The sequence below is a fragment of the Podarcis liolepis genome, assembly GCF_965112155.1.
Source record: "Podarcis liolepis genome assembly, chromosome: 4".
Classification (NCBI taxonomy): Eukaryota; Metazoa; Chordata; class Lepidosauria; order Squamata; family Lacertidae; genus Podarcis; species Podarcis liolepis.
This window is the reverse complement of record NC_139558.1, coordinates 57762859-57781498: the sequence shown is the minus strand read 5'-3', so window position 1 is coordinate 57781498 and position 18640 is coordinate 57762859. Positions and strand designations below refer to the sequence as shown.

Here is an 18640-nt window from a genome sequence, read left to right as displayed (position 1 = left end):
TACAGTGCTGAAGCCATCTAAATCATACATTTTACTATTGATATAATAAGCATTGCCTGCATGTATTGATTGCTTACCCCACAGAGCAGTGCCAAGTTACTATTGTGGAGAATGTAATGATGCCGAACATTTCTTGCACAGATGATGGGGTAATGTTTAACTGCTCTGTGTCCTGTTCTTTGTAGGTTTACTAATAACCTCCTTAATCACTCCTCCTCTGAATAGCATGGATCCAGAAGCAGATTCAAAGCCTAATGATAAAATATTGTTTACAGACTATTTCATACATTCAAAATAAGGTAAGTCAATTATTATAACAACACCTCCCATCAACTAGTCTGGATGCCAATTTTACTTAACATTTTGCAAGGCCTTCGTGGAATGACACATGCCATGCATCACCAGATTAGGCAAACCCAACTCTCATTAAGTCAGCACTTTATTCAGCAAATAGCTCCATTAAAAATCAATGGCATCATTTAGGGAATAAGATATTAGGGTCCCTTACTTAATAAAGCAAGCAGAATCAGGCTCTTTTTTCTTTGCTAACACAGAGCTTAGCATCATTAACAACTTTTGTTCTCTGACGTTGATACTGTGCTCTGATTAATTAAAATTACTACAGTGCTTAATGTTAAATGGGTTGTGTGTGTGGCCACCATTGTTATTTATTATTTTTACTAGAACTGTGCAAACATTTGAGTAACAGGATCCTAAATTACAAAAAAGCTGTCTGGTTTCATGTTTCTTTCTTTCCTGAAAGCTACAAACTCTCAAGAAAAGACACTATAAAATATTCCATGCATCTTTTAATGGCTTATTATCTATTGATTTGCAAGTGCCAAAAGAAGATCCCTAATCAGCGCAAAGACTTCCAATTTAGCAAGTATTTGAGCACATAATTAGTCACCCTCAGTTCTTATTTGCCATACTGCAGGATTTCACAGTGAAAAGCTTGGAAGCTGTTATTCAGTGATTAAAAACAAAACAAAACAATTAGTTCAGAGCTAAGGCCATCTCACAGTGGCTCAAGCTCCACAAAGCCAGGAAAGCTATGACTAGTGCCTTAACGTACATGTCACATGATCCATGACTGTGTTGTGCAATGTCAAAAAATGTTTTTTGGGTGGCGCTGTGGGTTAAACCACAGAGCCTAGGACTTGCTGATCAGAAGGTCGGCGGTTCGAATCCCTGCGATGGGTTGAGCTCCTGTTGCTCAGTCCCTGCTCCTGCCAACCTAGCAGTTCGAAAGCATGTCAAAGTGCAAGTAGAGAAATAGGTACCGCTCCAGCGGGAAGGTAAACGGTGTTTCCATGCACTGCTCTGGCTCGCCAGAAGCGGCTTAGTCATGCTGACCACATGACCTGGAAACTGTACGCCGGCTCCCTCGGCCAAAAAAGCAAGATAAGCACCACAACCCCAGAGTCGGCCACGACTGGACCTTATGGTCAGGGGTCCCTTTACCTTTACCCTACACTTTTCCTTGGTCTTTCAGGCCCAAATTCAGGTGGGTGGTATAGAGTGCCTGGGACCAACAAAGATGTCTTGTATTGTCTTAGTCCTGTATTGGAACCAATTCTCAGCATTTTTAAACTTGTATCTGTTGCCATTTTTATTGGATTGGCTTGAAATTTGGCAGATTTGTAGACCCCATCAGGTAGATTATGTCTGCAGGTTCAATTTTTATAACATTTGAGTTTAAAGGCTTATAGTGTAGGTTTGCCATGCGTCAGGAAATTCCTGACCAATCCTGGTTTCCGGGTGTAAAAATGGCATGGGGGGGATGTTGCTGAACTGGCAAAATGTCAGGGAATACCCAGATGTATGGCAACATGATAGAAAAAGCAACAGAAACAGCTCAAAAAGCTTAAAATCACTATTTTTGGGTTAGGTTCCTGTCAAAAAAGCTTAATTTTGGTGGCTTTCTTTAAAAAAAAATCAATTAAAGAGGCACAGGAGTGCTCCTTTGCTTCCTTTCCTATCCACTTTTGAATTATATTCAGAGCATCATAGGTATTTTGCCAACTTTTATGTAGGTGCAGAAGATTTGTTATGGCAAGAGCAGGACCTCACAACTTCAGGGTCTGAAGTATTTAATCTTGTCTAAATGGTCCTCAACAAAAAGTCATTGATAAATACCGCACTGGCAAAAGTGATATTGAACTTATTCCAAGTGGTCAAAGGTGACTCAGTCTGGAATATTTCCATGTACCATGGGATATGCCACATTTCCTCTCTTATTTCTGGTAGGATATGAGAATGACATGCTTTTTTTAAAAAAGGAAAAGCAAACATCTCAAACTTTTCTTTAGTTTTGAGAATCATAATTGGATGAAATTTGCAAGCAAAGCTGTGTCCCCATTTGGCATTTTACATCCACATCAGAAATGCCATGAGATGATGCTCTTTGTGTTCCCTGATCCACCCTATCATGCCCCACGGGAGCTTGGCTTCCTCCTCTTGAGGTGCACATCTTCCGCAGACCATGCTCACTTCTGTTTCTGATTAGGGGTTTTTGCAGAGCAGACGTACACCCCTAGCATATACAAAGAACTTCAAATGATTAAATACCACAAAATAAAGTAAAAAAGAAAGCTTTCTGGTGAAATGCAAAAACGTAATTGTTATGCCAGACACAGGATTTCTATCAGGAAGCAACTATTTGTTTCACTTATTTCCATAAAGAGGGATTCAATTCACCACGAATACAACCAGGTTATGTCACAATCTATCCACCTCAGTGATTATCAGAAGCAATAGACCTTTGACCAGGAAATGCTTGAAGGATGTAAGTTACACTCAGACAAGTGTTCGCACAGCTACAAAGCTACCTAAGTGCTTTGTCAGCCGAGAGACAGAAGTTGATGTAAACACAGTACAAGATCTTTCATGTGTCAGGTTCAGATGACCCCAGGCCCTCCTGAAGAAAGCTGTCATAGCTGATGGAGAATACAGCAGACAACTGTCAGCTGTCATCCTTCAAGCTGATGCCCTTCAAGGTATAGTAATGTTCCACTTTACTTTGAAATAACATCAGTTAAATATAACACTGTAATCAATATATGAGTGTTTAGGACACAATTGCATAGACTTAATAGACATTGGCCTAGGGAAACTGAAAAGAAAGAACTTTAGAAATTTCCCAATTGGGAAAAAAAAATCAATCAAAAAATCACATATTTTCTTGTGTTAAAAGCTAGAACATGGTGCTATTTTTAAATAGACTGATATAAAAAACAAAGGAAATTGCTTTTTTAAAAATAAAAAATCCAGCATCTTCCATGAGTTTTATATTCATCGAAGCTGAACACATTACTCTAAACTCTGAAAATCTAAACAATTACACAAATGCTGTTCTTTTTCTTCTTCCTTGCAAAAAATGAATATTCTGGAGTTTCAATATATAAACCATGAATGATCAAAGTGCTAATTTTAGAATCTGGATTCTGAGTAGGATGGGGTATCTGCATACATGCAGATCATTGAAACATTTCCACTTTATACCAGGGCTGAGAACCTTTTTCAGCTGGTGGGGCATTTTGACAGGTGGGTGAGACTGCCCATCTGTGAACCAATAGGTGTTACAATGGCATCAGGTTACCCAAAGTATTCCCCCACCCCTTGCAGACTCAAACTACAGAGAAAGATATTTTGTGGCGTCGGCTTGCTGGAAGTCCCATTTCAGGCAGTGGTACAAGATATATTGGATGCACAGTTAAGGCATGTGAACAAAATATAACTGAAAGGGGGAGGTCAAACAGAGGGCAAAAATACCCCTCTGTATAGTTACACACAACATGGGTGATAGCGTACTTCAGTGTATATTTGGTCTATCTGAATTAAACTTCCCAGGACATTTCTCAGGAGGGAAGCAAACAAACACAGACCAAGTGCCCCATGAGCCTCGATTGTGTCTGCCAGTCATCTGGTTTCAAACTGTCAAGTCATGTCTATAGCATACTCTTTATTGGTAACCTTTGCTGCTAGTGACTTTGACAAAAGTCTTCTGCACTGAGGCAAGTGTATTTTTTTTTACATAGGTTTCAATTTATGATATTGTTTAGTGCAAAATGGGCAAGAGGATTTGTCTTATTATTTAGGAAAGAAGAACCATTGGAACTGGACCAAACAGGCTCATAAGGGAAATTTGCACTTATTTGCTTATTGAAAAGTTTAATAATAATTATTATACATGCATTTTTATATATCTCCTAGTGTTAAACATAAAATACCCAATCACCCAAACACATAATAATTATTATAAGAGGTAATAAAGGAATCCCATTTTGAAAAGCATTCAATTCGTATAATGTGCCCATTTCTTCAGTAGACCATATATGTTGATTCAGCCATACTTGCAATTTCCAGTATTGTTAGCTGCTCTGCTCTGATAGTCCAAATTATTGAGGTCCCCCAATATCAGGCAAGGTGTTTTCTAAAATGGATGCCTCACCCTTCTCTGCCAGTTGGCATTTTCAGGCCAGCTTAGGAAAAAAAAGAAATAAAAATACAACATACATATTGGTAGATCTCTGACAGGTTTGCAGCCGATCCTCAAGAATTCTGACTCCCAATTATTTAACAATAGCCACAATAAAAAGCTGTTCTCTTTCTTTATCAGACAGCTGAGATGAAGAAACTGAAGGTTTGGAACATCAAGAAAGGATTTCCGTGGTAGGACTATGAGTTCGGTTCTAGAATTACAGAAAGAATCCTGGCTGAAAGTATGTGCAGAGACAGCCAGTTCCTTAATTTTAAGAGGACGTTGCTGCTGCAATCTTCCAGAGCAGATTTTGAAAGGGAACAGAGGGCAGCAGGGTTAAGAGAAGTAGATCACTTTGTATGAGTGCAGTGGTAATGCTCTGCACACCTACAGTATTGGTTGCAAGCCTACATCAAGAAGAGGTGTGCCACTTCTAATTCTCCCCCCCATACCAACTTCCTCGCTATGCTACACTGCAAGCTATTTTAAAATTATTGTTGTTCAGAAAAGAATGGGAGAAAGTCAACAACACTCAAACAGCAGGGACAATAACAACACTAATAATGCTAACACTACTGTACTAATAATATATAATGTTATTTTGACTAGGCTTGAATAAACGTGTGTTGCTAAAGTGACATAATAGAAAACGAGGCACAACAGCAGTTTGTGAAACTGGAACACATGTTTAATTCACCTTGGGAGTTCTCACTGGCATACCTTACTCTGGGTCACATCTGAGCCCTCTGGAGTTTTTTTTCAGTGCATTCCAGAGCATATCTATTCAGAAGTACCGTAAGTCCCACTGGGTTCATTAGGGATCCCTCCTGGGGTGCTGGATTGCAGCATCTATGTGACTTGTGACCTTCCTAAAGAACTCAGGACTCCCTCTAAGTTTCAGCTAGATCAGCTTGATCTATTTCAAGGTGGTGGTTTCAGGGAGTTCCTCCACATCCACCCTATTCCATTTGTTACCTGAGCTTTTTTATTGATTGTTCCCCCTACCACATAGACAATAAGTCTACAGTTTGGTTCAGACGTAGCTTTATTTAGGCAACAGCTTATTTAAACCTTCTGTGCTCAGAAATTGCTTTGACAGTGATATTATTACATTGGCAACACTACTGCATTAGTTGACAACATAATTGTTAAGCCGTCTTCACCAGCATTTTCAATTTCAATCAGCAGATATGCACAGTTCAGGTAGATATGTGCCTCTCTTTAGGAAGTGATTCCTTTTATCACACACTATTAGCAGCACCCTGTGCAATGCTAGAATTCACCCCCCCCCTGCCTCCCACACTCTCCTCTACAGCATTGTTTTGGTGCCCCTTGCAGCACATCACCCAAGGGAGCACACTGGTCAGGCCACCCTAAAACTGCCTCTGTTGTGAGGATGCTTATAACCTACCATCTTTTCTCTTTTCCCTGACAGCTCCTTGTAGGAGGAAACCCAGCCAGATGGGTGAGGAATAATAATAATTATTAGTTATTATTATTATTAGGTGAAACTCTTTTGCATTTATTGTACATTTGTTTCTTCTGCAATCTACATTTTTTGATACACTGCATATAAAAATTGTATGTAGCATCATAGCAACTAAGGAAGCTGTCTTATACCAAGTATTGGTCAGTATTGTCCACAAGGACTGTCCGTGGTTCTCCAAGGTTTCAGATAGCTCTGTCTGGAGATGCCAATAACTGAACCTTCTCCGGGCAAAGAAAATGCTCTAATGATGAACTATGGCCCTGTGGTGATCCCAGTTCTGCCAAAATGCCTTACCTGCTTACTTTGGTTTCTTCTTGACTTCAGTGGATGAAGTTTGTCCTGGTGTGGAGGAGAAAGTTTATTTATGTTGTTAAAAAAAAGAGAAAAAAGGATAGCATCTTGGATTAAGGTCCACTCATGGCATCCACATTCTTCCTGTGTTGGGAAAGGTGGAAGAAAATGTATTTCTTGGACCACTTGGCATACTCCAAGCGGACACAATATTGTAATGCAGCTGGATATATGCTTCAGATGCCTGCAGCCTATTGCATGTGAATTGTTATTTTAGCCCAGCAGGATCAGGTGACCTGGAGCAATGGCAGCCATTTTGGATCTGGCCCTTATATCATTGCAGACTGGTTTAGAATCTTGTTCTGAGCTGCTGGGCAGACACCCTGAAACCTCACTGAGCCAATGGCTTGCTTCCTGCATGCTTCTAGTCATCACACTGTTGTCATGGCATACATTTTGCCTCATCCAACATGTAATGATTTGAGTTAGACTTCCCATCTCTGATTTAGATTTTGACCACCTGAGCATGGATTTTCTTTAAGTCGCATACTTGCTTATACAGAGAACTGATGAGCCAGATCTTTTAGATGTTAAGGAGGTGCAACTTTTAAATAATAGTACCACTTCACAGAAACTTGTGTGAAGATTGAAATAATCTAATTGCCTGATTCTGTTACCTTTTACAAAGTAGCACTCAAGGTGCTTTATTGGCACAATACTTACTACACACTCCCACCCACCCACACCAACCATTAACAACACTGCCTTCAGCATTGTAAAACTGTTTTTACTCCTGCCAACCACAATGTGGCTGTTCTTCATTATGAAACTATATCAACAAATGAGCATATAAGACACCTCCTCAAATGTTTTAATGGAATTATAAAGAGATGGTTTGTTGCAATAGGATCTGCATGCATATTTTCATTTACAGAGCCACCATTTTCATTCCTTAGGTGGACCTCTCAATTTCAGTTTCTCTCAATTTCTCATTTTTCCTGGCTTAAATTTATGGATCCACATTTCCACATTAGTTTGCAATTTTAAAAGGGGAAAAAACCATAAACATTTTTTATGTGAATGTCTTCTAATAAGCACATTTCTCTATGAAATTTTGTTTAATATAGCAACTTTTGCAAAGTGATTTTCATGAATATATGTATGTTTGTGCACAGTTTTCTAAAGCAAATGCTTTCCCCCCCCCCTACACTTTGCCTGGCTGCACATCTGCATTGAATAATTCAGAGAAGTGTGAAGTTGTATCTGTGGGGTACAAGTGTATAGCTGCTTCATCTTTGGAAGGAAGGTCAGAGTAGAAAACAGGATCCTATTATCCTTGAAAGAAAAGATACCTATCACTTGTGGGGGCACCCCTGCAAAAAACAACAACAACCCAGACATGCCTCCTTCTAGCAATGGTGATTTCTGCCTGTTGGGAGGAGAGTGAAGACTGGAAAGGCAAAGCCCTGACACACCAACTCAAGATCTCCTCCACAGCCAGAGCATCAACCTAAGTAGGAAGTCCATGAGTACCCCTCCCACCCTGTCATGTCCTTGCTGTGGAGCAGATAGTGGATCAATGACCCAGTGTTTTGTTATTCCCCAATTAGCTTAATATCCTGGAGTTTGGTAAGAAGTGAAGGCACCCATGAGAGAGGATGTGGACTGTGAAATGATGTTACAGTCACATGGTGCGGGCAAGCAACATGCTGTAGACAATGATGATGTCACTCCTGATGAAAATTTGCAGAAGCTTTTAGGCAGCCTAACCCAGGCATTTGTGAATGATGTGCAAATTTCAGAACAGATACACGCCACTATAAAACTTGATGATAAATTGATTTGGATATGATATCCTTATTACCAGAATATACTTGGGGTTTTAAGCTGCTTTTTAAAAAGACAATGACCTTCCGTGAGTGGCTTATACAGTGGTACCTCGCAAGACGAATGCCTCGCAAGACAAAAAACTCGCTAGACGAAAGGTTTTTCCGTTTTCGATTTGCCTCGCAAGACGAATTTCCCCTATGGGCTTGCTTCGCAAGACGAAAACGTCTCGCGACTTTGTTTTCTTTGTCTAAAAACAAAGACATGTTTTGTTTATAAAGTTAATTTATTTTCCCTTCAATTTTTGAACTGCTCTTTACAGTATGTGTGACTTTAAAGAGCAGTTAATAAACTGTTGTTGTACCAAATTTGGCTTTGTTTGGACTTTTTTTGACCATAGGAACGCATTAATTGATTTTCAATGCATTCCTATGGGATTTCGTGCTTCGCAAGACGAAAAATTCGCTAGACGACAAAAATTGCGGAACGAATTAATTTCGTCTTGCGGGGCACCACTTTACATAAGTGAAAGAGGCAGTTTGAAGCAGGAAAATCTTGTTCTGGTCAGAAGCACCAAACTCCATGAATAAATCCTTTTGAAATGAATTCTTCCTCTTTCTCTAATGAACATATGTAGTTTATGCAACTACTAACCTAGTTGTGATTCATCTGATTAGAATCCACCCCAACATAATAATAATAATGATAATAATAATAATAATAATAATAATAATAATAATAATTATTATTATTATTATTATTATTATTATTCATACCCCGCCCATCTGGCTGGGTTTCCCCAGCCACTCTGGGCGGCTTCCAAAAGAATATTAAAAGACTGTGATACATCAAACATTAAAAGCTTCCCTAAACAGGGCTGCCTTCAGATGTCTTCTAAAAGTCTGGTAGTTGTTGTTCTCTTTGACATCTGGTGGGAGGGTGTTCCACAGGGAGGGCGCCACTACCGAGAAGGCCCTCTGCCTGGTTCCCTGTAACTTGGCTTCTCGCAGTGAGGGAACCGCCAGAAGGCCCTCAGTGCTGGACCTCAGTGTCCGGGTAGAACGATGGAGGTGGAGACGCTCCTTCAGGTATACTGGACCGAGGCCGTTTAGGGCTTTAAAGGTCAGCACCAACACTTTGAATTGTGCTCGGAAACGTACTGGAAGCCAATGTAGGTCTTTCAAGACAGGTATTATATGGTCTCGGCGGCCGCTCCCAGTCGCCAGTCTGGCTGCTGCATTCTGGATTAGTTGTAGTTTCCGGGTCACCTTCAAAGGTAGCCCCACATAGAGCGCATTGCAGTAGTCCAAGCGGGAGATAACCAGAGCATGCACCACTCTGGCAAGGCAGTCCGCGGGCAGATAGGGTCTCAGCCTACGTACCAGATGGAGCTGGTACACAGCTGCCCTGGACACAGATTTAACCTGTGCCTCCATGGACAGCTGTGAGTCCAAAATGATTCCCAGGCTGCACACCTGGTCCTTCAGGGGCACAGTTACCCCATTCAGGACCAGGGAATCCTCCACACCTGCCCGCCTTCTGTCCCCCAGAAACAGTACTTCTGTCTTGTCAGGATTCAATCTCAATCTGTTTGCCGCCATCCATCCTCCAACTGCCTCCAGACACTCACACAGGACCGTCACCGCCTTCACTGGTTCTGATTTGAAAGAGAGGTAGAGCTGGGTATCATCCGCATACTGATGAACACCCAGCCCAAACCCCCTGATGATCTCTCCCAGCGGCTGCATGTAGATGTTGAAAAGCATGGGAGGGAGGACAGAACCCTGAGGCACCCCACAAGTGAGAGCCCAGGGGTCTGAACACTCATCCCCCCCCACCACTTTCTGAACACGGCCCAGAGGGAAGGAGCGGAACCACTGTATGACAGTACCCCCAGCTCCCAGCCCCTCAAGACGGTCCAGAAGGATGTTATGGTCGATGGTATCAAACGCCGCTGAGAGATCCAGCAGAACTAGGAAACAGCTCTCACCTTTGTCCCTAGCCCGCTGGAGATCATCAACCAGTGCGACCAAGGCAGTTTCAGTCCCGTGATGAGGCCTGAATCCTGACTGGAAGGGATCCAAATGGTCCGCTTCTTCCAGGCGTGCCTGGAGTTGTTCAGCAACCACTCGCTCAATCACCTTGCCCAAGAATGGAAGATTTGAGACTGGGCAATAGTTGGCCATCGTGGCCGCATCTAAAGATGTTTTTTTAAGAAGCGGTTTAATAACCGCCTCTTTCAGCGGGTCTGGGAAGGCTCCCTCATGGAGGGAAGCATTCACCACCCCACGAAGCCCATCGCCCAGCCCTTCCCGGCTAGCTTTTATAAGCCAGGATGGGCAAGGATCAAGGAGACAGGTGGTTGGTTTCACTCGTCCAAGCAGCCTGTCCACATCCTCGGAGGTAACAGATTGGAATTGATCCCACGCAATTTGACTAGACAGGACTCTAGCACTCTCCCGCCCCGGCCCTGCTCCCACGGTGGCGTCTACCTCTTCCCGAATCTGAGCGACTTTATCTGCAAAAAATCATTGCAGGACATATAATTGTTTATGTTGAGTTTTTGTCTATGGTAATCCTGTTTTTGACATAGCATATTAATTTTAACTTTTTTAGGGGGCAGTGGAAAGATATATTTGTGGGATCTTATTAAATGCTTCCACCTCATTTCATTTCCGTGCATCACTGATTTGCGGTAGAGTCTAATAGTTTACTTACTTGGTTTTGGTCCCCTTTCCAATCATTCCCTTGTATTCAAAACAATTACCAGAGAACACACATTAATATAAAGCCTTGTTGCTTGACTAAAAGAATTGACTGAACAAACAGTATTAATTTTAACTCTCTTTAATACATTTCTCTGGCAGTCTTTCAAACTTTCCCACTACCTTCTCCCCTAAGCTTACCATGCCTCAGCTAATTCCTAGTTAGGTAGCCTACCTATATATCTCAAATAGGATGTTTTATTTTATTACCTGCAATGTGGATTCCTTTTCTTTCTTAAATGTCCAGCCACATCACTGCTACAGGCATGGCTGGGGTAGCATCTGAAGATGATGGACTGATAGAGGTATAAGGAGGTGCCATTAAAGACTGTGACCAGAACCACACTTAGGTAGCCTGAAATCTTGGCAGTGATATGCCCTTGGATAGGTTAAGCCCTGACTGCATGGTGTGGATGGTTGAACATGCTTAGTTGTGTGCAATGGATGAAAGGAATCCACTTAATATTTATAATCCTAATGTGGAATGGGAAGGTAATAGTTGCACCAGAGGCAGATTTAGGCAAACATGACCAGTTCAGTTGCACTAGGTGCAGAGCCTTGAGGGTACCAAAAATCTTATAATAATAATAATTATAATAATTTATTATTTATACCCCGCCCATCTGGCTGAGTTTCCCCAGCCACTCTGGGTGGCTCCCAATCAAGTGTTAAAAACAATACAGCATTAAATATTAAAAACTTCCTTAAACCAGCACTGCCTTCAAATGTCTTTTAAAGATAAGATAGCTGCTTATTTCCTTCACATCTGAAGGGAGGGCATTTCACAGGGCAGGCGCCACTATCAAGAAGGCCCTCTGTCTGGTTCCCTGTAACCTCACTTCTCACAATGAGGGAACTGCCAGAAGGCCCTTGGCACTGGATCTCAGTGTCCAGGCTGAACTATGGGGGTGGAGACGCTCCTTCAAGTATACAGGACCGAGGCCGTTTAGGGCTTTAAAGGTCAGCACCAACACTTTGAATTGTGCTCGGAAACGTACTGGGAGCCAATGTAGGTCTTTCAAGACCTGTGTTATGCAGTCTCGGCAGCCGCTCCCAGTCACCAGTCTAGCTGCCTCATTCTGGATTAATTGTAGTTTCCGGGTCACCTTCAAAAGTAGCCCCACGTAGAGCGCATTGCAGTAGTCCAAGTGGGAGCATGCACCACTCTGGCAAGACAGTCTGTGGGCAGGTGGAATGGAAGGCAAGAAGGGTGGGTATGTTGAATTTTGGTGTCACACAGGTTGCCCAAAAAAATTGAGGCCCCAAGATCTGTCATTGGTTCCACTCTTTTCTGCCTTTGCCAGACCCCACTTGGAATATTGTGTTCATTTTTGTGCACCACAGTTCAAGAAGACAAACTAGAACATGCGCAGAGGAGGACGGCTAAGTTCACAAAGGGTCTGGAAACCAAGCCTTATGAGGAATGTTTGAGGGAACTGGGTGTGTTTAGCTTGGAGAAGAAGTGACTAAGAAAAGATATATCTTTGAATATGTAAAGGGCTGCCACATGGAAGATGGCACAAGCATCATGAATAACTAAACATTATGAATAACTTTCTGATTATAAGAGCTGTTCAACAGTGGAATGGACTACGTTGAAATGATTATTGAGCTGTGATTTCTGCACTGTAGGGAGTTGAAGCAGATGACTTATTGAGTCCCTTTCAAATCTGCAATTCTATGATTCTATGAGGCCAGTGAGTTTGCCTCTGCAGTTGCTATGCCACTGCCGAGCTGCTGCCACTGACAAAGTTCTTTTTCTGTCCAAAAGAACCATCAAACTAGGCCACTCCTAATTCCGGCTGTCTCTCATTGATCTATCTCTTGCCTTGCTTGAGAATAAAGGGGTGGGGAGGTATGGGACAGCACCTAAGTAATGTCTTCTCACTCCTTCCAACCCCTCGCAATTACACTGGACTTTTAGCTGGAAGTGGCTTCATGCTCCATTTGCATTCTGTCCCACAAATGTGCTTCCCCCCCACAGACCTGTTTGTTTCTGCACCAGGAAGCAGTATTGTTCTCGTATTTTTATGTTCAGAAGATTGAGCTGTTCTTATTTTAGAAAATCCAGACCAATTTATTAGGGATTTATCATGTGATGCTCTGCAACAGCCTGGCACTATGGAGTTCTATTATGGTGATTTATGAAGGCAATGATAATGACACCTACAGTAAAACGTGCCCATGGGATACCTTGTCACAAACTGACTGATTAAATTTGATGGACAATTTAATTTAGTTACTGAGGAAAACTAAACAACACCCCACCTAAAAAAAAATCCCCAACCTTCAAATTAAAAGTTCACCATTATATTTATATATAAATCAAGCAATTCAAGACAGATTCTTACAAGAGTGATTAAAGAGATAGGTTGTTGCAATCATCATCTGTGCACAAATTTCTTTTACCTTTCTGAGTGAACTTAATTGAACTCCATGGGTCCATAACATAGGACCATAAACCTGTGCTGGGATTATGTGTAATCTTTTGATAGCGGTGCTACATCACTGGGAAATGGTGCAAACCACAGGTTGCCAATTTGTGGCTTATTCTGAAACACAGCCTTTCTCAACCTTTGTTTCCCAGATGTTGTTGGAGTATAACTCTCATCACTCCGAGCCAGCATGGCCAGTAGTCAGGGATGATGGGAACTGTAGTTCACCTGGGAACTCAAAGTTGAGAAAGACTGCATTAACGTATAAACTGATGTTGACACTATGGAGCTATTGGGAGGTATCACAGCGCAAGGAGTTCCATATTTGTGTTTCTCGCATGTTTATTACCTGAGTTGTTGTTTTCATAATGCAAATCAAGATCTATTAACATGAATCAGTCTTTTAGATACATCTAATTTAGGAATGATACCACATTAGACTTAACAACAGGATGAATTTTGTAATAGCTGAGTTTTGGAAATTGGGGTTTTATTACATTCACTGATCCCAACCACCCCTTTCCCACATGCCAGGGAGAAAGAAAGGATAATGTTTTAGTGCTGTAGCCCTAGACCTTGCAGATTTCACCTATCATATGCATTTAGCAGCTGATTTCAGGCAAGGTCCAGTTATAATTATTTAACTATTTATAGAATAATTATTGAAATAAGGCTACTTACTGCCAGATCATATCCTCCTTGATCATCTCCAGTGTAAAAAAGCAATACATTGAAGCACAGCCCTTTTAAAGTGTTTGCGCTCTCATATCAGCATTACGCAATCATTATGTAAGTTTTTCCTATTATGCATGTATGATTGAGAATAAATATTTTAAATATTATCAAAGTTCACTTGTAAGACAGGCACTTTCTTATTTTTGAACAGTCCCTGATTTGCTAATCTAATTTTTGCTGTTGATTCCTTTTCTCCATACAATAACTGGGTTGTTGTTGTTATTATTTGAATGGGGGAGTCGATTTATTTCACATATACTTTCAGCCATTGTGCCCCATTTTAGAGTGATGTGGATCTGACTGCCAATGATGCTAAGATTTCAGAAAATAATGCAGAGTTCAGAAAATATTATTGTATTTTTTACAGGTTTATGCGAGGCAGCGATCAAATTGTATTTGTTCTCATCAGTATCACTAGGTGTTCAATGAAATGTGAAAATATATTCATGAAAAATTACTTTTTAACACATTTGGGTTGCTGAAGAAAACACACAATCAGGTAATGTCCCTATTCTTATTAATTTTATTGTTGATTTGTGGAGGGGGAGAGAGAAAAAGAAATGTGCTAAAAGGGTGCCAGTACTTTTATTATTTGTGTGATGCCTGACAAACAGTGTTACTCAGCAGATTTTTATTCAGAGAAAATTGAAACACGTATTTATGAATTTAGAGGAGACATTTAAGGTCATTTTTTTTTGACATCATAGCTTTAATGTATTATGCGAAATGCAGAGATTTGAACATGTGTTTTTTCTCATACACATTCATTAACTGCAGTGTAGAAAAAAAATGTCCTGTGATTGTCACATAACTCTCTAAGGCTGCACATAATTAGGTGTGATCCATTGTCTAGAAGAAGTTGGGATTAATGAATTCTGCATTTTCCTAATTTACATGCTGACTCTGGTGCCTTGAATGTCATGAGTTGAAATCAGTGGAAGAAATAATGTTTGTTTCAAACTGGACCTAGCCAAATGGTTTTCAAGCTATTCAGCCTTATCACTTAGCTCAGATTTGCAAAAAACAAAACAAAACAAAACAAAATACTGGAAAGAAACAAATCAACTGTGAGCTCATCTTGAAAGTCCACACATTTGGCTCAGTGTGTCATGTGAACCAGGCCACTGTGTTGAAAATCGTAGTCTTATTACAGATCAAGTCACTATTTTAGTGTTACCTAATCTAAGGATATCTGGGATTTCTGGAAAGCATCTTTAACAATGAAAGCTAGTAATATAATAAACTAGTAGATGATGATGATGATGATGATGATGATGATAATACAATTTTATTTATATCCCACCCTCCCCAGCCGAAGCTGAAGCCGGGCTCAGAACAGCTAACAACAATAAAAGTAACACAGCTTGATGCTGTGTTTATGTTAGTCTTTGTTTGTAGAGAAATCTGAAAGGGAAATGAGTAACACATTCTGTGAATCAACTTCCAACAAGGCCCTCCTGGTTTCTAAGATGCTAGTGCTTCATCCTTCATTTTAGCAGATCCAGCAGTCCTTCAAGTGTTCATAGCAGAGTTGGTATGGTCATCATAAGTGGCAGTGACAGAATATTTTTATGTAGATGTGTAGGAGCCAACTCCTAGGGGCTAAAAGGTCTTCATCCCCTCCAATTTGAGGAGGTTGGGCCCCCCTAAAGTTGATGAGCATTGCCATTCAAATGGGGTATGGGTGTGTGTGTGTGTGTGTGTGTGTACCGTGTCATGTGATTTATTATGTGGGCGGGCTTACCTGCCCACCCTATTTTATTCGGGTTTGCACGCCTGTGCAGATGTAATCATAGAGCATTACAGTAGTGAAATTGTTATAGCAAACTTGACTAAAGATGCTAGACAACATGTCAATTTAGCAACTATGAAGAAATGCTTCAACTTTAATATATAACTCTCATAAATTTGTACCTGAAAGTGAGATAAGTAAGAAATCATATAAAATCCTAATCCCATTCAGTCTTGCTGGTCTATAAAATATTCCTGTTTCTTCCTTAAACATATTGCATTATTGTATCAGAAGGTCTTGTAGGGGAAAGTGGGATGCAGAATTTGCCTTCTTCACTGAGTTCCTGCACATGTAATATAATTTGAAATAACCCTGTAGAATTGCTTAGCTTTCCAATAGAGAACTTTTAGGCTCCAGTTAGTTAGTAATTTGGTGATGCTGCTGTTTTTGAAAAGGGATTTAAATGAGCTGTGTAACTGGAGCTTTCAGGGTAGCTTTTATCAGATGTATTAAGTTTCTTGAATCATTTTTTCCCCCTTATTTACTTAGCAATCTGTCTTGCACCGACAGATTAATTCTTGCCATAGTTCAACGTAATTGCCTGGTAATCTTCTTTGGGTTTATGCCAAACTATGCATCCATCCATCCATCCATCTAGCTAACCTACCTAATGGTGAACATTCCCTGAATAATAGTTCCCTGAATAATACTGGCTGCTTGGATGTTGCTCTTTGGTTTTTGATCCGAAACTGGGATAAAGCCACACTAGCCTGGAGCCAATGTCTTATTGAGAAGGCCAAGCAATCAGAAGGAGGCATCCTTAATGTGTCACCACCACCTTCTCAACTGTGTCTCTGGATTCAACATGGTGACCCACCCATCCTAATATATATCCATGGTGAACTAGTTAGTTTCCTGCTTGAGGACCGAGCAGGATATTTAGGGATGAGGTTCACAACTGGCCTAAGAGGACACCTTTCCCACCAACCTCTCAGTGTTAAAGCAAGCAAGGATGTGGTGCTGGTTGATTTAGCTAACTGGATGCATGAATGAGCATGGTTACCTTGCTCATAACTGGTAGGTGGTACAAGAAGTCAGGGATGTTAATATCTGCTTCCCAGTGAACATCCTAAGGCAGCTTGAGGAAGAAGGGTCACCTACCCAACCTTCTTCTCTTTGCTGACTGCAACAGAAAGGATTATGTGGCATGAGTCTTTGCATGAGTACATGGTTCCTTTCCCTGCAACAGTGATGAGGACCGGAAGGGGAGCTATATAGGAGCACATGCCACTTGTGCCTGTGCTTTCAGATGATGATAGAAATCCTTCACAACCTGGTTATCTGTGTATGAAGTACTTATTGCTAAGAACAGGTTTATAGCATAAAATATTAACTGTAGGCAAGAACTAAGTTAGGAATAGCGAACATAGACTATTTAAATCAATTTTGCCATTTATTTTGATTCATATCCTAACATATAATTGATGCTCCTAAGCTTGACAGAAATTTAATCGCAGTGTCACTAATGAAATGTTGACATTATCAGCAGCTCTCCCTGTAACGTATCTTTTATTACTGTGTTAATAGAGTGTACGCCATTCAAATTATAGAGATGGAAGAGAACCAAGGGTCATTTAGCTCACACTTCTAAACTGGCAAGATATCCTATGCACAAACCTTTCCTGATAGATTCTCCATCCAAATCTGTTCAAAAGGTAATTATATAACTTCACTGGGAGACCTGTTTCGTTGCTCAGCCATTCATACAATTAGGAAGTCATCATTCCCCCCCGCCCCGATAGCCAGTCTACATCTTCTGTACTTCAGTTTGAATCTATTGATTGTGGGCACCAGTGCCTTGGAAGATAATCAGTCATTCTTCTCATTTTTCCACCGCAACAGTTTTGTTGTCAAATTTCCCTTAAGCCTTTTCTCCATGCAGAGAAAGCCTCATTGTTTAATTAGCTATGATTCATGTAAACTTTTATTTAGGGACAAGGGGATTTCTCCCATTTCATTTCTTTACTGCTCATCTGGTTTGCTCTGGGGTTTCTCTGTGATTGCAATGTTTCCAAACTGAGCAAATGAACAGTAAAATGGCAAATGAATGTAATGTATGCAAGTGTAAAGTAATGCATTTCCCGGCAAAAAAAACACCCTCTAAATTCATATATACGCCTATGGGATCTGAACTGGTGGTAATTGACCAGAAACAATACTTTAGGTTTAATGAAGATGTTCAACCAGTTTGCAACAGCTATGAAAAAGGTGGATTCCACATTATGGATCATTAAGAAAGAGATCAAAAATAAAACTGTCAATATCATAATGGATACAGATATATGGTGTGACCACACTAGGAATAGTGTGTATAGTTCTGGTTGCCTCACCTCAAAAAGGATGTCATATAGCTTGGAAAGTTCAGAGAAAAGGCAACCAAAATGATCAAGGAAATTGAACAACTATCCTATGAAGACAGGTTATACTATTTGGGGCTTTTTATAGTTTGAAGGGGGAAGATGAGTAAGGGATGTTACATGTTAGAGATTTATAGAATTATGCAGGGTGAGGAGAAAGTAGATGTTAAGTCTCCCTTCCAGTTCTAGAACCCAGGACCATCCAATGAAGCTAAATGTTGGAATATTCAGGACTGTAGGAGCCAACTCCTAGGGGCTGAGATCTCATTGCCCTCCACAAAGCTGATGGCTATTGCCATTTAAATAGTGTGTGTGTGTGTGTGTGTGTGTGTGTGTGTGTGTGTGTGTGTGTGTGTACCAAGTTTTGTGACTGATTATGCAGGGCAGGGCTTACCTGCTCCCCAATATTTTATTCAAGATAACACTCCTGTTAATAACAAAGAAAATACATCTTCACACATTAAAA

General features: G+C 40.7%; 1 long non-coding RNA gene across 1 annotated transcript; it reads left to right on the top strand.

The window, feature by feature from the left end:
- The first annotated feature begins 2856 nt into the window (after positions 1–2856).
- On the top strand, positions 2857–18404 carry LOC310705657. The gene is made up of 4 exons (XR_014525435.1): positions 2857–2999; positions 4622–4905; positions 14393–14524; positions 17345–18404. It is a non-coding gene; the product is annotated as an uncharacterized lncRNA (long non-coding RNA).
- The last annotated feature ends 236 nt before the right edge of the window (positions 18405–18640 follow it).